Raw genomic sequence first — 21,280 nt, 5'->3', positions numbered from 1 at the left:
ATTTACTATTCAAATTATGTTGCATCTCTGTGTTACTTCATAATCTCTCTAGGTGTATCTGGGAGCCCCTAAAATTGTCTCACAGGTGTCAGTAAATAGTATATTCATAGTCTTTGACTCATGCTGCCTATGTGAAACCCACTGTGCCAACAGTTGGAGAAAAATCCTCATTACCATCAGCAGAACTGCTGGAGCCCCTGAAAAGAGTGTTCCACTGCAGAGGCAGGGGCCTTGTGGACGTTCTTATCTCTGGCCAGCAAAACAGAGCAGAGTGGTGTTCCATAGTGATTGCCTTGGCTGGTCAAGCCAGGGTGTTATGAGGATGGTAGGATGAGGAGCCCTTCCCCTTATTTTTTTCTTCCTTTCAGTTTCTTATTGTAATTGAAAAATCCAATAGCTGAAATAAAAAATTAAAATCATTAGAGGTGTTCAACAGCTGATTTGAACAGGTAGCTCTTTCATCAAGAGCTTCCTGATGAAAGTGAAAGAGGAGAGGGAAAAAGTTGGTTTAAAACTCAACATTCAAAAAACTAAGATCATGGCGTCCGGTCCCATCACTTCATGGGAAAAAGATGGGGAAACAGTGGAAACAGTGTCAGACTTTATTTTTTGGGGCTCCGAAATCACTGCAGATGCTGATTGCAGCCATGAAATTAAAAGACGCTTACTCCTTGGAAGGAAAGTTATGACCAACCTTGATAGTATATTAAAAAGCAGAGACATTACTTTGCCAACAAAGGTTCATCTAGTCAAGTCTATGGTTTTTCCCGTGGTCACGTATGGATGTGAGAATTGGACTGTGAAGAAAGCTGATCGCCGAAGAATCGATGCTTTTGAACTGTGGTGTTGGAGAAGACTCTTGAGAGTCCCTTGGACTGCAAGGAGACCCAACCAGTCCATTCTAAAGGAGATCAATCCTGGGTGTTCATTGGAAGGACTGATGCTAAAGCTGAAACTGCAATACTTTGGCCACCTCATGCGGTGAGTTGACTCAATGGAAAAGACTCTGATGCTAGGAAAGGTTGGGGGCAGGAGGAGAAGGGGACAACAGAGAATGAGATGGCTGGATGGCGTCACTGACTCTGTGGACATGAGTTTGAGTGAACTCCAGGAGTTGGTGATGGACAGGGAGGCCTGGCGTGCTGTGATTCATGGGGTCATGGAGAGTCGGACACGACTAAGCGACTGAACTGAACTGAACTGAACTGGTGTGAAGAACTGACTTCTTGAAAAAGACCGTGATGGTGAGAAAGATTGAAGGCAGGAAGAGAAGGGGATGACCTAGGATGAGATGGTTGTCAGCATCACTGACTCAATGGACATGAGTTTGAGAAAGCTCCAGGAGTTGGTGATGGACAGGGAAGCCTGTCGTGCTGTCATCCATGGGTTTGCAGAGTCGGACACGACTGAGCAACTGAACTGACTGATGAGTTCCTTAGATCTTTGTCAATAAATATTTATTTCAGTTAAGATTATGGGCTTTGGAGATAGACTGCCTGTTTTTCAATCTCAAATATGCAATTTACTAGCTGAGATACCATAGGCAGGTTAAGCCTTGCTTTCATCCATTGTAACAATAGCACTCCTCCTCTAGGTATGTTTGTGTGGTGACCTCTTAGAGTGCACTTAGTACAATGCCAGGCATTTAATACACATAAATTATTAAATACTACCATAAACATTTAGCTTAAACAACCCCCATAGACAAAGTTTACTAACAGAAGTAATTTTGGCCTTTAATGTATATCCTATAAGCATTTAAAATTCAAAAGCAAAGATGTTATGGTATAAAAGTTGATTTTAGAAAATACTCCTAATAATAAGACTGTCAGTTTAGATTTAAAGTCACTTCCAACCTGAGACTTCAGTGGTTATTGTGCTTGAACCATTAGAGAGCTGCTTTTGCAAACTCTAATCTGAATCGTGGCTTTGAAATTCTAATGATCAGATTTAGTTCTGATGACTCCAGTGATTAAAATAAGTGTGCTTTAGAGAAGCAGTGTAGGCTTGGAACAAAATATTAGCAATTGTATTAGTGGTTATAGATGTGCCTGCCATCCGTGGATAAGTGTTTCAATTAAATCTATAATCTGAAAATGTTTTGTTTTACTCAGCTTGATGCTTGTAAGGTTGAGGCTGTAGAGTAAGAAGTCCTTTTCTATTCTGACTGCACCAATGTCATTTGATGCGGATGCATTACCTGGTTTACTCCCAGATTCATTAGATGACAGGAAAGTTTGCCGAGTTCCAACTACGCATGTGTAGCTTGAGGTCAAATCTGTTTTTCCTTAATGTTCAATTTCCTTATAAAGACAAACTCTGGCCTCCAGAAATCCCCATGCAGTTTTCTTTGTGAAAAAATAAAATTAAAATAAAAAAATATCTAGTGCACTCTGCAGTTCACTTAGGGTTCATTTCCATTGTTCTTTTTATTTATTTATTTTTTGAGTTGTTCACACTGAAGAAGATATGCGTTTATATCCTTTCAATTGAGTTGAGAATATTTTAAATAGATTAATAAATGGTGACTTTAAAATTGATACCAGGATTCAAGGATATGAAAATTAATGCTAATTTATTTTCATTTTTGAATGAGTAAAATTTTCTACTGAAAACATACAATTTAGATAAAATAAGTGGAAATGGGATATAGAATTTCTTCATACTCTAAGCAAAATGAAAACATTATAGATATAATGAGGAATGAATTATTATTCGCTAGCTAATCCAAAGGTGGTTTATTTTGAAAATTAATGTCAATTCTGCTGAAACTTAATGCATCAAAAATTTCCAAATATTTTCCTACTTTATTGGAAATACAATGGATTATTATTTTCTTTAATGGACAGAATGAGAGTTCCTAGGGGATAACATTGTTATTAAATCTCAGGAACAACATGATATGCTAAATTTTGATTACAACAAAATATTAGCAGCTCTCTTAATAGTCATGTATGCAACAGATAGTGTGGTTAAATATTGTAAGTCTGTAGTCTGAAAATTTATTACTTTACTTAACTTGACATTTTATATAAAAACCAAGGTGTTCTCAATGTGCAAAATTCTCTCTTCCTTCACAATAAGCCAAGTCTTTAATCTTATTTAGGTATTCAACATGCTTATAACCAATTTTCATTTTCAATTTATCTTTCTTTTAATACCAACATCAAGTTAACCATTGTAGGTGATATTCCTTTGTTCCATAAGAATCATTCTCTTTGGCTTTGAGATAATATGCACACTCATTAAATTCAAATAACCAGCCCTTTACAACATGGTTCAATCTGGCTTTCTAGCTTCTTCTAAAATTTTCCTTTATGGACCCTCACTTTTTTTTTTTTTTCAATCAAATTGTCCTAGCTGGCCGCTCATAAATTTTTTTATATTTTCTTTTCTCTAAGCTAGCAGGGTGTTTGGACTCATGAATCAGAATCCCAGTGAATGTGTGTTTGAATGGAGCAGGTACTTATTAAAAATGCAGATTTCTTGGCCACGGTTCAGATCTATTGAATCAGAATATCTGGGTGAAGGGCCCCCAAATCCTCATTTTGAGAAGCATCTAGATGATTCTCGTTCACATGTAGCATTTGTCTTCATCTCTCTAGCCACTTGATAGCATCATTTTTCTCGTTATGTCTACCTATTAGGATTCTTATACACCATTATGAGTTCTTTACAACTCTGTTCAAATCTCATCTCCTTCAAAAAGCCTTTTCCAATTCCCCAAGAATGATGTTTTTTATTTTCTTTACCTTCTTGTTGCATGCTGCTGCTGCTGCTGCTGCTAAGTCACTTCAGTCGTGTCCGACTCTGTGTGACCCCATAGACGGAAGCCCACCAGGCTCCTCCATCCCTGGGACTCTCCAGGCAAGAATACTGGAGTGGGTTGCCATTTCCTTCTCCAATGTGTGAAAGTGAAAAGTGAAAGTGAAGTCGCTCAGTCGTGTCCGACCCTTAGCGACCCCACGGACTGCAGCCTACCAGGCTCCTCCATCCATGGGATTTTCTAAGCAATAGTACTGGAGTGGCTTGCTATTGCCTTCTCCGTTGTTGCATGCTAAGAGTCCTCATATAAGACTTACATACTATGTCTTTGGTGTTGGAATAACACTGGAAAATTCACTAAAGTAGAAGATTTAAACTTTTTTTTTCTTGATCCGTATATAAGAAACATATTTTACACCAGGACATAATACACACACATACACACACCCCCCCTCCCATACATCTGAACTGAAGCAAATTTCATAAAACAGTATTTATTTTTATTGCATTAAATGCCATTTGCTTATTCCCATTTTGTATTATATTTGTATTGTATTGTACTCTATTCTATCTATTTCATTACAAAATAGTTACAGAGACATACCTAAAAATATTGTGGCTCACCCATAGGCCACTATAAATGTTTGGAAAAATACAGATTTAAAGAGCTAAGTTGTACCCAGTAAAACATGTTGCACCCAGTAAAATATATTGTAATGTTTTCCTAAGTGTTTAATCCCTTGAGAAATCATTAGGATTGGTCATAAAAAGCAGATTATTTTGAAATGATTAGATTATGGATTGGCAGAAATTGAATATTCAAATACAAAGGGTTTAACTGTTTACATGGTAATTTTGATTTGAGTTAGTTTCTGCCAGTAAAAGTTGCTTGGTCAAATAATTTGAAAGGTTAAAGTATTTTGAATTCATCAATAAACAGTTCATATTCAAAGACATAAAAATAACTGGATTTCTCTGAAAACTCATGTTGCATCTGTCTCTTAGAGGCACTTTTGCTTTACATTTTCAAACATAACCCCTTGCCCCTAATTAAACTTCAACAATCTATTTTACAGACTCTGAGCATATCTATTAAAGATTACGAGATGCCTTGAGGATTGTAGCAGGTAGGCTTGGTCATTTTTCAGTCAGTAACCTAGCACAGTGCTATTCATATACTAAGTTACCAATGTGTGTGTGCTAAGTCGTTTCAGTCGTGTCAGACTCCGTGCGACACTATGGACTGTAGCCTGCCAGGCTCTTCTGTCTAAGGGATTCTCCAAACAAGAGTACTGGAGTGGGTTGCCATGCCTTCCTCCAGGGGATCTTCCCGACCCCGGGATTGAACCCATGTCTCTTCTGTCTCCTGCATTGGCAGATGGATTCTTTATCATTAGTGCCACCTGGGAGGCCTATCAATGTATATTTATGAATAAATAAATAGCTTAATGAAGAAGCTATGGGTTAATATCTGAATTTCCATTGGCTGAATTCATACAGCTATATTTTACTTAAGTATAATGCATTCTAAATTTAAAACTTTAATTAGAAATAATTTTAGATATATAGAAAAGTTCCAGAGATAATATGGACAGTTTTCATGTAACCTTTACTTTTGTTTCCCTATTGTAAACATGTATGATAGATTGACAGTATCTGCTAACAATTCATTATAATAAGATACCAAAGAAAGGCAATGCCAAAGGCAATGCTCAAACTACAGCACAATTGCACTCATCTCACATCTAGTAAAGTAATGCTCAAAATTCTCCAAGCCAGGCTTCAGAATACATGAACCATGAACTTCCGGATGTTCAAGCTGGTTTTAGAAAAGGCAGAGGAACCAGAGATCAAATTGCCAACATCTACTGGATCATCGAAAAAGCAAGAGAGTTCCAGAAAAACATCTATTTCTGCTTTATTGACTATGCCAAAGCCTTTGACTGTGTGGATCACAATAAACTGTGGAAAATTCTGAAAGAGATGGGAATACCAGACCACCTGACCTGCCTCTTGAGAAACCTATATTCAGGTCAGGAAGAAACAGTTAGAATTGGACATGGAACAACAGACTGGTTCCAAATAGGAAGAGGAGTCCATCAAGGCTGTATATTGTCACCCTGTTTATTTAACTTCTATGCAGAGTACATCATGAGAAACGCTGGGCTAGAAGAAGCACAAGCTGGAATCAAGATTGCTGGGAGAAATATCAATAACCTCAGATATGCAGATGACACCACCCTTATGGCAGAAAGTGAAGAGGAACTCAAAAGCCTCTTGATGAAAGTGAAAGAGTAGAGTGAAAAAGTTAACTTAAAGCTCAACATTCAGAAAACTAAGTTCATGGCATCTGGTTCCATCACTTCATGGGAAATAGATGGGGAAACAGTGGAAACAGTGTCAGACTTAATTTTTTTGGGCTCCAAAACCACTGCAGATGCTGATTGCAGCCATGAAATTAAAAGACGCTTACTCCTTGGAAGGAAAGTTATGACCAAACCAGATAGCATTATTAAAAAGCAGAGACATTACTTTGCCAACAAAGGTCCGTCTAGTCAAGGCTGTGGTTTTTCCAGTGGTCATGTATGGATGTGAGAATTGGACTGTGAAGAAAGCTGAGCACTGAAGAATTGATGCTTTTGAACTGTGGTGTTGGAGAAGACTCTTGAGAGTCCCTTGGACTGCAAGGAGGTCCAACCAGTCCATTCTAAAAGAGATCAGTCCTGGGTGTTCATTGGAAGAACTGATGCTAAAGCTGAAACTCCAATACTTTGGCCACCTCATGTGAAGAGTTGACTCACTGGAAAAGACTCTGATGCTGGGAGGGATTGGGGGCGGGAGGAGAAGGGGACGACAGAGAATGAGGTGGCTGGATGGCATCACCGACTCGATGGACATGAGTTTGAGTGAACTCTGGGAGTTGGTGATGGACAGGGAGGCCTGGCGTGCTGTGATTCATGGGGTCGCAAAGAGTCAGACACGACTGAGCGACTGAACTGAACTTCCTTTTTTTGCTCCTACTGTTAACATCTATGATAAACTGACAGTATCTGCTAACAATTCATTATATTAAGACCCTAACTACTAAATTATGGTATTAGGAGATGGGTCTTGAGAGGGTATTAGGTAGTGAGGGTGGCGCTCTCATGAATGAGGTTAGTGGCCATATTAAAAAAAAAAACAAAAAAACCCATAGAGCTCCTTCACCCTTATGCCATACGAGCACACAGTGAGAAGACTACAGTCTGTGAACCAGGAAGGAACTCTCACCAGTCACAGAATCTGCTGATACTTTCATCTTGAACTTCCTGATCTCTAGAACTCTGAGGAATAACTTTCTATTGTTTATAAGCTACTGCATCTATGGTATTCATCTTTTGTAATATAGCACATTCTGTGCCACCTAAGAACTCAACACTGATACATTAACTATTAACCAATTTCTTAATCAGCTGTCTACCAATGTCCAGAATCCAATCCAGGTTAATACAACTCATTTAGCTGTGATGTCTCCTTAGTCTCCTTCAGTTTGACAATTTCCCAGTCTTCCTTTATTTTTCATGATCTGACATTTTTAAACAATACTAGTTAGGTATTTTATATAATGTTTCTCCTTTTCGGTTTATCTAAAGTTTTTCTTGTGAGTGGACTGGATTTGTGGATTTTGGAAGATTACCACAGAAAAGAAGTGCCCATCTCATCATATATATATATATTGAGGAGTACATGTTTCCACACAATATTGATAATATTAAACTTGGTCAGTTGTTTAAGGTTGTGTTGGCCAAATTTCTGCAGGTTTCGTCACTGCATTGTTACTATTTTCCCCTGTGTTCTTTATAAGTGAGTGACTAAGAATTTCATATCCAGGGGGTGGTTATTAAGTTCCACTCCTGGTGAGAGTGATATCCATGTACAAAATCACTACAGATGGCGATTGCAGTCATGAAATTAAAAGATGGTTACTCCTTGGAAGGAAAGTTACAACCAACCTAGACAGCATATTAAAAAGCAGAGACATTACTTTGCCAACAAAGGTCCATCTAGTCAAGGCCATGGTTTTTCCAGTGGTCATGTAAGGGTGTGAGAGTTGGACTGTGAAGAAAGCTGATCGCCGAAGAATTGATGCTTTTGAATTGTGGTGTTGGAGAAGACTCTTGTGAGTTCCTTGGACTGCAAGGAGGTCCAACCAGTCCATTCTAAAGGAGATCAGTCCTGGGTGTTCATTGGAAGGACTGATGCTAAAGCTGAAACTCCAATATTTTGGCTACCTCATGTGAAGTGTTGACTCACTGGAAAAGACTCTGATGATGGGAGGGATTGGGGTCAGGAGGAGAAGGGGACTACAGAGGATGAGATGGCTGGATGGCATCATCGACTCGATGGACATGAGTTTGAGTGAACTCTGGGAGTTGGTGATGGACAGGGAGGCCTGGCGTGCTGCGATTCATGGGGTCGCAAAGAGTCGGACATGATTGAGTGACTGAACTGAATATACTATTTGGAATTCCCCTTTTAAAAAGTATTCTTTTTTCTTCCTCTGTTACTGCTGCTGCTAAGTCACTTCAGTTGTGTCCGACTCTGTGTGACCCCATAGACAGAAGCCCACCAGGCTTCCCTATCCCTGGGATTCTCCAGGCAAGAACACTGGACTGGGTTGCCATTTCCTTCTCCAATTTCTTCCTCTAGTTATTAAAATTATTTTTTAATATCAGTATATACTTATATATACATTATAACTATTGTTATATATTTTATTGCTCAAATTCTTTGGTGATTAGAATTACATTCAGATTGGCTCTTGTGTCCATTTGACATGACCCAATCATTTTCTTTTTGAATACTTTATTCCTTTATGACAGTATAAGATACTGCTGACTCATTTTATATTTTCACCATATCAGTTCTAAAATCAGCAATAATTCAAATTACATATAGTATAATAAAATTAATGATTTAAATAACAACTTCAAGCAGAACAAGATCACTTAAAAAAAACAAGAAAATTAGGAAATATAAAAATAGAAATTGGTGAATTAGGAAATAGAAAAATAATGAAACATAAATAAATCTAAATGGAAATTGTTTGAAAAATACCATTTTGTTTGTGAAAATACTTTGTTGAAAGAAATTTCTTCTTTGCACCTACCCAAAATATAAACAAACCTCTAGCTATCCTATAAATGTAAACATAAGAAGACACAAATACACAAAATTGGAAGTACTGATGCTGAAGCTGAAGCTCCAGTACTCTGGCCACCTGAATCGAAGTGAAACTCATTGGAAAACACTCTGATGCTGGAAAAGATTGAGGGCAAAAGGAGAAGAGGGCATAAGAGAATGAGATGGTTAGATAGCATCACCAACTCAATGAACTTGAATTTGTACAAACTCCAAAAACTTAGTGGAGGACAGAGGAGCCTGGCGACCTGCAGTCCATGGGGTGGCAAAGAGTCAAACATGACTTAGTGACTGAACAACAAGAAAATGGCAGGAGGAAACAGCCATCAAAAAAGAGAAAATGTTTAAAATAAGACTAATTTACACAACTTTGCAAATAAATTTGAGTCTAGATGAAAGAGAATTTCTCAGAAAAGTACAAGTTATCAAAATTTATCTTGGTAATGACAGAAAATCTAAGCAGATTGATAACTACAGAAAAAAACAGAGAAAGAAAATCTCACCCACCCAAATATTTAACATGGTCAAGATGGCTTCATAGGGAAATTCTGTCAATTAACTATCAAAAACTTTCAATACTTTTGAATGATTTAAAGTCATGGTAAAAAAAGGAAAACATCCAAATCATGTTTAAGAACAAAACAGAGACAGATCATATCCAACATGAACATTTTGTTGCAACTTACGGTTTTGATTTAACAAGTATTTTTGGATATTCCATGGGTTACAGTGAGTTCTAAATTATTCTTCTAATGTTTAGTTTCATATTCAGTAGAGATATATAATAATCTGTTCACCTATTTCCATATTGACAGACATTCACATTGCTTCCAATTTTTTGCCCCTGCAAATAATGCTATATTAAATATCCTTATATACATACTGTTGGAGGTGACAGCTTTGGGATTTTTAGCAATAAGAAGCAGATCAAAGCAATGAGACATAGAAATTATTTTAGGGAATAAATATGACACAAAACTGAATTCAAATACACATTCATGACTATTTTCTGGAAAATCAGTTTGTGCATTAATAGTGTACTATTGATGATATTGATGATATAAGTGAATATAAGAAGAGGTGGCAAGAATACACAGAAGAACTGTACAAAAAAGATCTTCACGAACAAGATAGTCACGATAATGTGATCACTGACCTAGAGCCAGACATCTTGGAATGTCAAGTCAAGTGGGCCTTAGGAAACATCACTACGAACAAAGCTAGTGGAGGTGATGGAATTCCAGTTGAGCTATTTCAAATCTTGAAAGATGATGCTGTGAAAGTGCTGCACTCAATATGCCAGCAAATTTGGAAAACTCAGCAGTGGCCACAGGACTGGAAAAGGTCAGTCTTCATTCCAATCCCAAAGAAAGGCAATGCCAAAGAATGCTCAAACTACCGCACAATTGCACAAATCTCACACGCTGGTAAAGTCATGCTCAAAATTCTCCAAGCCAGGCTTCAGCAATACGTGAACCGTGAACTCCCAGATGTTCAAGTAGGTTGTAGAAAAGGCAGAGGCACCAGAGATCAAATTTCCAACATCCACTGGATCATGGAGAAAGAAAGAGAGTTCCAGAAAAATATCTATTTCTGCTTCATTGACTATGCCAAAGCCTTTGACTGTGTGGATCACAATCAAGTGTGGAAAATTCTGAAAGAGATGGGAATCCCAGACCACCTGACCTGCCTCTTGAGAAACCTGTATGCAGGTCAGGAAGCAACAGTCAGAACTGTACATGGAAAAACAGACTGGTTCCAAATAGGAAAAGGAGTACGTCAAGGCTGTATATTGTCACCTTGCTTATTTAACTTATATACAGAGTACATCATGAGGAATGCTGGGCTGGAAGAAGCACAAGCTGGAATCAAGATTGCTGGGAGAAATATCAATAACCTCAGATATGCAGATGACACTACTCTTATGGCAGAAAGTGAAGAGGAACCCAAAAGCCTCTTGATGAAAGTGAAAGAGGAGAGTGAAAAGGTTTGCTTGAAGCTCAACATTCAGAAAACAAAGATCATGGCATCTGGTCCCATCACTTCATGGGAAATAGATGGAAAAACAGTGGAAACCGTGTCAGACTTTATTGCTTTGGGCTCCAAAATCACTGCAGATGCTGACTGCAGCCATGAAATTAAAAGTCGCTTACTCCTTGGAAGGAAAGTTATGACCAACCTTGATAGTGTATTAAAAAGCAGAGACATTACTTTGCCAACCAAGGTCCATCTATTCAAGGCTATGGTTTTTCCAGTGTTCATATATGGATGTGAGAGTTGGACTGTGAAGAAAGCTGATCGCCGAAGAACTGATGCTTTTGAATTGAGGTGCTGGAGAAGACTCTTGAGAGTCCCTTGGACTGCAAGGAGATCCAACCAGTCCATTCTAAAGGAGATCAGTCCTGGGTGTTCATTGGAAGGACTGATGCTAAAGCTGAAACTGCAATACTTTGGCCACCTCATGCGATGAGTTGACTCACTGGAAAAGACTCTGATGCTAGGAAAGGTTGGGGGTGGGAGGAGAAGGGGACGACATAGAATGAGATGGCTGGATGGCATCACCGACTCAATGGACATGAGTTTGAGTGAACTCCGGGAGTTGGTGATGGACAGGGAGGCCTGGCGTGCTGTGATTCATGGGGTCGCGGAGAGTCGGAAACGACTGAGCGACTGAACTGAACTGAATCAATATTTATCTATATTTTTGTGCAAAAATCCAAATACATTCAAGATATAATTAATTTGCTTCCTGAATGCCATTTTCCATTGCAAAACATTATCTTTTCCAGAGAACATTTGTGACTGCATTTCCAGAAAAGCAAAATAACAGTCATGCATGCTTGTCTCCTTGTTAAATTGTTTCAGTCAATTAAAATCAAAGAAAAGAAATACCCGAAGGCTATATTTTAAAATGAGAATTCTTCAGAAACATAATATTCCTTTTATTTCATAATCATTTTACTACTTGAATAGTATGCCATTTCAAATTGACACTACCCTCTCCCATTATTATTTATTTATTCCACTGCAATTTCATAGTATTAAAAATTGCTTTATTGTGGTGTATTCAATATAATAATGAAAAACATACCTATGCCCTAATTGGAAAAGTATGTGACACTCAAAAGTTAATATATCTACAAAATATATTTGTACCTAATATATTAACTTATATCTATGCATGCCAATGTGCATGAATAAATATTTAGGTATATATTCACTTGTTTCATATACTGGTAAGGTTATGGTAAAATCCTTCATGCTAGTCTTTAGCAGTACATGAACTGAGAACCTCCATGTGTACAAGCTGAGTTTAGGAAAGATGGAATCAGAGATCAAATTGCCAACATCCATTGGATCATAGAGAAAGCTAGGGAATTCCAGAAAACCATCTACTTGGACTGTGTGGGTCACAACAAACTGAAAATTTCTTTAAGAGATGGGAATACCAGACCACCTTACCTGTCTCCTGAGAAACTGGTTTGCAGGTCAGGAAGCAACGCTTAGTACCAGACATGGAACAATGGATGGGTTCAAAATTTCGAAAGGAGTATGACAAGGCTGTATATTGTCACCCTGCTTATTTAACTTATACACAGAGTACATCATGTGAAATGCTGGGCTGGATGAAACACAAGCTGGAATCACAATTGCTGGGAGAAATAGCAATAACCTCAGATACACAGATGATACCATTCTAATGGCTGAAAGTGAAGAGGAACGAAAGAACCTCTTGGCTAAGGTGAAAGAGGAGAAAGAAAAAGCTGGCTTAAAGCTCAATATTCAAAAAACTAAGACCATAGCATCCAGTCATATCACTTCATGGCAAATAGATAGAGAAAAAGTGAAAACAGTGACAGATTTTATTCTCTTGGGCTCCAAAATCACTGCAGATGGAGACTGCAGCCATGAAATTAAAAGATGCTTGCTTCCTGCAAGAAAAGCTATGACAAACATAGACAACATATTAAAAAGGAAAGACATCACTTTTCTGACAAAGATCTGTATAGTCAAAGCTATGGTTTTTCCAGTAGTCATGTACAAATGTGAGAGATGGACCATAAAGAAGGCTGAGTGTCAAAAATTGATGCCTTCAAACAGTGGTTCTGGAGAAGACTCTTGGGAGTTCCTTGGATACAAAGGACATCAAATCTGTCAATCCTAAAGGAAATCAACCCAGAAGTACTGATGCTGGAGTTGAAGCTCATGCTTTGGCTACATGATGTGAAGAACATGCTTATTGGAAAAGATCTTGATTCTGGGAAAGATTGAAGTCAAAAGGAGAAGAGGGTGGCAGAGAATGAAATAGATAGTATACCTACTCAATGGACCTGAGTTTGAGCAAACTCTGGGAGATGGTGAAGGACAGGGAAGCCTATTGTGCTGCAGTCCATGGAATGGCAAAGAGTTGGGCATGACTGAACAACTGAACAACAACATATATTTTATATGCAAGTACATGTTTGTTTACTACAATTCAGATATGTAGAGAAAAAATGTGTTACATTATTTGGTTTAAAACTGATCTCTGCTTTACAAATTCTCACAAAAAAGAAGTCATATCTTCTGATTTTAAACATAGTCTGAGCTGATATTTTCAGTAGTCACTATGGCAATATTTAGTCTCTTATCGTCATCTTCCTTCCTCTGCCTCCTCATTGAGATAGTTTTGGGCATAAGTGAACAAGGGGACCTTAGGAGTAGACAAGGAGATGGTAGTTGTCTCTTGTCTTTGAGTTAGACCTTGGATGTGTGCTCTCTGGGGTCCACTAGTGTCTGGAATGAAAATCTTGCATTTTCTTTAACATTTAGTTGCTTGCAATATCTAAAGCAAACATAACAAAAGATTCATATCTGATAAAATTGACTGATGGTCACATGGTTGTTAATTTTTCTTCATGTGTTTCTGTGTTTTTGACCTATCTGATAAAAAGTAATATTAAAAACAGCTTGCTATAAGTCTACAGTTAACTATTATTATTCACTCTGATAAAAAGTTGGCTGAAATAGTTTGGCAAAGAAAGTGCCCCACCATGTGGCATGTGGGATCTTAGCTCTTTACTGCTTGCTGCTGCTGCTGTTAAGTCACTTCAGTCGTGTCCGACTCTGTGTGACCCCATAGATGGAAGCCCACCAGGCTCCCCCGTCCCTGGGATTCTCCAGGCAAGAACACTGGAGTGGGTTGCCATTTCCTTCTCCAATGCGTGAAAGTGAAAAGTGAAAGTAAAGTCGCTCAGTCGTGTCTGACCCTTAGCGACCCCACGGACTGCAGCCTACCAGGCTCCTCCATCCATGGGATTTTCTAGGCAAGAGTACTGGAGTGGCTTGCCATTTAACCAGGGATCAAACCTATGCCCCCTGCATTGGGAGCATGGAGTCTTAACCATTGAACCCCCAGGGGAATTCTGATTCCACAGTGTTTTTAAATTTCTCTTGTGATTTATTATTTTACCCAATCTTTATTTAGAAAGGCGCTACTTAATTTCCATATACTTATGATGTTCCAAAATTCCTTTCTATTTCTATCATTAACATGTAATTTTACTACATTGTAGTCAGAAAACATACTTTGTCTGATTTTAGTTCTTTTGAATTTATTTAGCCTTGCTTTATGGCTGTATATATATAGTCTATATTGAGAATATTAATTTTCAATGTACACTTGAAAAGAATGTATAGCCTGTTCTTCTTGTTCAGTGTTCTATAGATGTCTGTTTAATCTAGTCAGTATATAGTATTTTTCCTAAAATCCTAAAAGATGATGCTGTAAAATGGTTGCACTAAATATGTCAGCAAATTTGGAAAACTGCAGTGGTCACAGGACTGGCAAAGGTCAGTTTTCATTCCAATCCCAAAGAAAGGCAATGCCAAAGAATGTTCAAACTACCACACAATTGCACTCAACTCACACGCTAGCAAAGTAATGCTCAAAATTCTCCAAGTGAGGCTTCAACAGTGTGTGAACCGAGAACTTCCAGATGTTCAAGCTGGACTTAGAAAAGATAGAGGAACCAAAAATCAAATTGCAAACATCCGTTGGATCATAGAAAAATTGAGAGTTCCAGAAAAACATCTACTTCTGTTTATCTGACTATGTTAAAGTCTTTGACTGTGTAAATCACAAAAAACCCCGTGGAAAATTCTGAAAGAGATGGGAATACCAGACCACCTTACCCGCCTCCTGAGGAATCTATACTCAGATCCAGAAGCAGTAGTTAGAAATGGACATGGAACAACAGACTGGTTCCAAATTGGAAAAGGAGTATGTCAAGGCAGTATATTGTCACACTGCTTCAGTTCAGTTCAGTTCAGTCGCTCAGTTGTGTCCGACTCTCTGCAACCCCATGAATCACAGAACACCAGGCCTCCCTGTCCATCACCAACTCCCGGAGTACACTCAAACTCATGTCCATCGAGTCGGTGATGCCATCCAGCCATCTCATTCTCTGTCGTCCCCTTCTCCTCCCGCCCCCAACCTTTCCCAGCAAGAGTCTTTTCCAGTGAGTCAGCTCTTCGCATGAGGTGGCCAAAGTATTGCAGTTTCAGCTTTAGCATCAGTCCTTCCAATGAACACCCAGGATTGATCTCCTTTAAATGGACTGGTTGGATCTCCTTGCAGTCCAAGGGACTCTCAAGAGTCTTCTCCAGCACCACAGTTCAAAAACATCAATTCTTCGGCGATCAGCTTTCTTCACAGTCCAACTCTCACATCCATACATGACCACAGGAAAAACCATAGCCTTGACTAGATGGACCTTGGTTGGTAAAGTAATATCTCTGCTTTTTAATATACTATCTAGGTTGGTCATAACTTTCCTTCCAAGGAGTAAGCGTCTTTTAATTTCATGGCTGCAGTCAGCATCTGCAGTGATTTTGGAGCCCAAAGCAATAAAGTCTGACACTGTTTCCACTGTTTTTCCATCTATTTCCCATGAAGTGATGGGACCAGATGCCATGATCTTTGTTTTCTGAATGTTGAGCTTCAAGCAAACCTTTTCACTCTCCTCTTTCACTTTCATCAAGAGGCTTTTGGGTTCCTCTTCACTTTCTGCCATAAGGGTGGTGTCATCTGCATATCTGAGGTTATTGATATTTTTCCCAGCAATCCTGATTCCAGCTTGTGCTTCTTCCAGCCCAGCATTCCTCATGATGTGCTCTGCATATAAGTTAAATAAGCAAGGTGACAATATACAGCCTTGATGTATTCTTTTTCCTATTTGGAACCAGTCTGTTGTTCCATGTACAGTTCTGACTGTTGCTTCCTGACCTGCATACAGGTTTCTCAAGAGGCAGGTCAGGTGGTCTGGTATTCCCATCTCTTTCAGAATGTTCCACACTTGATTGTGATCCACACATTCAAAGGCTTTGGCATAGTCAATGAAGCAGAAATAGATGTTTTTCTGGAACTCTCTTGCTTTCTCCATGATCCAGCGGATGTTGGCAATTTGATCTCTGGTGCCTCTGCCTTTTCTAAAACCTACTTGAACATCTGGGAGTTCACAGTTCACATATTGCTGAAGCCTGGCTTGGAGAATTTTGAGCATGACTTTTCTAGCGTGTGAGATTTGTGCAATTGTGCGGTAGTTTGAGCATTCTTTGGCATTGCCTTTCTTTGGGATTGGAATGAAGACTGACCTTTTCCAGTCCTGTGGCCACTGCTGAGTTTTCCAAATTTGCTGGCATATTGAGTGCAGCACTTTCACAGCTTCATCTTTCAGGATTTGAAATAGCTCAACTGGAATTCCATCACCTCCACTAGCTTTGTTCGTAGTGATGCTTTCTAAGGCCCACTTGAGTTCGCATTCCAGGATGTCTGGCTCTAGTTGAGTGATCACACCGTTGTGATTATTTGGGTCATAAGCTCTTTTTTGTACAGTTCTCCGCTTGTCACCTCTTCTTAATATCTTCTGCTTCTGTTAGGTCCATATCATTTCTGTTCCTATACAACATCACGAGCCTCCATCTATAGTTCATCAGGCACTCTGTCTATCAGATCTAGTCCCTTAAATCTATCTCTCACTTCCACTGTATAATCATAAGGGATTTGATTTAGGTCATATCTGAATGGTCTAGTGGTTTTCCCTACTTTCTTCAATTTAAGTCCGAATTTGGTAATAAAGTGTTCATGATGTGAGCCACAGTCAGCTCCAGGTCTTGTTTTTGCTGACTGTATAGAGCTCCTCCATCTTTAGCTGCAAAGGATATAATCAATCTGATTTCAGTTGACCATCTCGTGATATCCATGTGTAGAGTCTTCGCTTGTGTTGTTGGAAGAGGGTGTTTGCTAAGACTAGTGCATTCTCTTGGTTAAACTCTATTAGCCTTTGCCCTGCTTTATTCCGTACTCCAAGGCCAAATTTTCCTGTTACTCCAGGTGTTTCTTGACTTCCTACTTTTGCATTCCAGTCCTCTATAATGAAAAGGACATCTTTTATGGGTGTTAATTCTAAAAGATCTTGTAGGTGTTCATAGAACTGTTGAACTTCAGCTTCTTCAGCATTACTGGTTGGGGCATAGGCGTGGATTACCATGATATTTAATGGTTTGCTTTGGAAACGAACAGAGATCATTCTGTCCTTTTTGAGATTGCATCCAATTACTGCATTTCATGCTCTTTTGTTGACCATGATGGCTAGTCCATTTCTTCTAAGGAATTCTTGCCCACAGTAGTAGATATAATGGTCATCTGAGTTAAATTCACCCATTCTGGTCCATTTTAGTTCACTGATTCCTAGAATGTTGACGTTCACTCTTGCCATCTCCTGATTGATCGCTTCCAATTTGCCTTGATTCATGGACCTGACATTTCAGGTTCCTATGCAATATTGCTCTTTATAGCATCAGACCCTGCTTCTATCACCAGTCACATCTACAACTGGGTATTGTTTTTGTTCTGGCTCTATCCCTTCATTCTTTCTGGAGTTATTTCTCTACTGTTCTCCAGTAGCATATTGGGCACCTACTGAATGGGCTGTTCCTCTTTCAGTGTCCTATCATTTTACCTTTTCATACTGTTCATGGGGTTCTCAAGGCAAGAATACTGAAGTGGTTTGCCATTCCCTTCTCCAGTGGACCACATTCTGTCAGATCTCTCCACCATGACCCGCCTGTCTTGGGTAGCTCCACATGGCACGTCTTAGTTTCACTGAATTAGACAATGGTCCATGTGATCAGACTGGCTAGTTTCTGTGATTATGGTTTCAGTGTATCTGCCCTCTGATGCCCTTTCGCAATACCTACCATTTTAGTTGGGTTTCTCTTACCTTGGATGTGGGGTATCTCTTTACAGCTGCTCCAGCAAAGTGCAGCTGCTGCTCCTTACCTTGGATGAGGGGTATCTCCTCACAGTCTCCCCTCCTGACCTTGAACGTGGAGTAGCTCCTCTCGGCTCTCACTACTCCACAAACCATAGCTTTGACTATGCGGACCTTTGTTGGCAAAGTAATACCTCCACTTTTTAATATGCTGTCTAGGTTTTGTCACAGCTTTTCTTCAAGGACATCTTCCTTGGACAACAAGAAGATCCAACCAGTCCGTCCTAAAGGAAATCAGTCCTGAATATTCATTGGAAGGACTAATGCTGAACCTGAAACTCCAATACTTTGGCCACCTGATGTGAAGAGCTGACTCATCTGAAATGACCCTGAGGCTGGGAAAGATTGAAGGTGGAGGAGAGGGGGACACCAGAGGTGAGATGGTTGGATGGCATTACTGACTCAATGGACATGAGTTGGGGTAAACTCCTGGAGTTGGTGACGAACAGGGAGGCCTTGTGTTGAGGTCCACGGGGTCGCAAAGCATCATACACAACTGAGCGACTGAACTGAATTGAAGGAAAAAAAAGTTTAGAAGTAATAACTCCATGATACTTTTTCTCAAACAAGAATGAACAGGTGAATTTGAAGCAAAGTCATATTCCCTAGCTTAAGCCACAGACATTCTTATATGGTAGACTTATGTGGGTCCCAACTATTTTCAATCAAGCAAGTTGATAGTTATGATGGAGGTGGTCTTCAGACAATCATTTGAGAAAACAGAAGCCAATTCACAAGAGGATCAAAAAACTGGCACCAAATACCTCATAAGTTGACCAAGTCTACCTTTACAATCTTGGAAGCTGCAGCTCTCCCAAGATTGTCTCTTGAATGTGTTTCACTCATGCCTTGGCTGATTTATTCACCTTCATCTGACACACATTATTCTTCCTCTATGCTTGACTTTGTCCTGTCCTTCCTTAAGCCCAACTCAGGCTTCACCTCTTCATTTAATGATGCTTACTTAATCTAATCTACAATGATCAGAAGGATCATTGGGGGAAATGCTACTGTTTTCTTAAACAGTAGCAATGATTGCTTAGTTTTAAATTTTCTGATTTAATTATCTTAGTGAAGGGTTTGACTGGGACTAGAAATTTTCCTCCATGAATGCTGGTGAACTCTTGCTGGGCTTGTCAGCTGAACTTGGCCTGAGACTGGAGGGCATGTAATCAGTCCTGATGTAAAGATGTGTGTGAGGGCAATGCAGAACTCAAGAGACAGGTGACTAGTCCCTCTCAAGCAGCAACCTGGAGGAGCAGAGGCAATCCTGTCTACTCCTTCCATATACTCAAATTCTGAGTAGAAGGAAGGAGCCATGCCTCCATCTGGACCATATGCCCCATTTTTGCAAAAGCTGGTGGGATTGGGAACTAGTGGGGTTGACATTAGAAGCATAGACACAGGAAGACAGAATTATCAATGATAAACTCCATTATTCTTGGCTCAGAGGTTAAAGTGTCTGCCTGCAATGTGGGAGACCCGAGTTTGATCCCTGGGTCGGGAAGATCCCCTGGAGAAGGAAATGGCAACCACTCCAGGATTCTTGCCTGGAGAATCCCATGGACAGAGAAGCCTGGTGGGCTATAGTCCATGGGGTTGCAAAGAGTCGGCCACGACTGAGCAACTTCACTTCACTTCACTTCTTCAAACTCCATTATTCTTATTAAAAAGGATAAGAAAACCATTAAGCCTAGCTTTGAGAGGCCATAACATATTATTCTTTTAGCTGACTCCTGCAGAGACTATATTTGACCTCAGTTTGGTTCCCTAGTAACTCCCTTCAGTTTAATCTTCTGAGTTTCTCAAGGTATTAGAGGATAGAGGGGGAAAATAAGAAGCAATCTTGTGCTCTGTGGATTACTGCAAATAGGGTCAAATTAAATGCTTATCTCTTCCATTTTATGTCTAAATTATGACACCATAGAGTGTCACCATCACACTGTACTAACTCAACATTAGTAGATACTTAATGATGATTTTTATAACTAATATACAGAACATCTTCATGTCAGAAAAGGAGCTGATTTATTTTGTTTCTCCTACCACACTGATTTTGGTGTAATTTAAAATTATCTAGATATTTAAAGATAAACCACTAAAAACCCAGACCAGATAACAAAAATGTTGGTATGTTTTTTTCTTAAATCACTTGATTACATTTAATGATGCTTTCATGTAATTTTCATAGGTCTGTATATATGTATATGTGTGTGTGTGTGTGTGTGTGTCTGTGTGTGTACATAGATATATGTTTATTTATCTGAAAGTATATGTCTAGTACCTGGAGGAGGGCATGGCAACTCACTCCAGTATTCTTGCCTCGAGACTGCCATGGGCAGAGGAGCCTGGCAGGCTACAGTCCATATGGTCACACAGATTTGTATACAGCTGAAGCGACTTAGCATTCGTGTACATGTATGCATAGTAAGACAAAATAGAAACATTACTATGTGTGTCCTCTTCCTCGTGTGCTTTCCATTTCAACCTTTGCTTTTAATCATATTCTTTCTTAATAGCCAATGTACCTTGGGCAGTATTTATATTTTCTTTGATATCATTGGCATGTTAAGTAATTGTAACAATGGTACATGGAATTTATAGTTAAGTATGATCAATCAATGACACGTATATAGCAAATAAAGAAATGTTTATAGTAATCAAAGGGCATTAGATATATGTAACAAAAGATTGAAAAACTTTATCTTAACACACATACGTTTCATAAAATTAGCTAAAAGCTGATATTATATAAATTTACACACATAACACCTCAGGGTGATAACTCCTTGGACTTTCAGAGAGTATTTTCAAGTTAAGATTTACAGAAAAGCTGTTTGATTTTTCTAGATTTTTCTCCATTTATTTATTTGCTGAGCACATACCAGTGCGAAGTAAACAATACAAGCAGAGTCCATATTATACTGGAACTTATTTTCCACTGGTGGAAAGCAGCATGAAAACATGTAGACAAATGTCAAAAATGGTAACATTTCAAACGGTTTTCAGGCTTGTCAAGA

Source organism: Moschus berezovskii, chromosome 10 (genome assembly GCF_049115385.1).
Source record: "Moschus berezovskii isolate FMDL1 chromosome 10, NW_MosBer_1.0, whole genome shotgun sequence".
NCBI lineage: Eukaryota > Metazoa > Chordata > Mammalia > Artiodactyla > Moschidae > Moschus > Moschus berezovskii.
The sequence above is the reverse complement of the archived record's forward strand: the minus strand, read 5'-3'. Positions refer to the sequence as shown.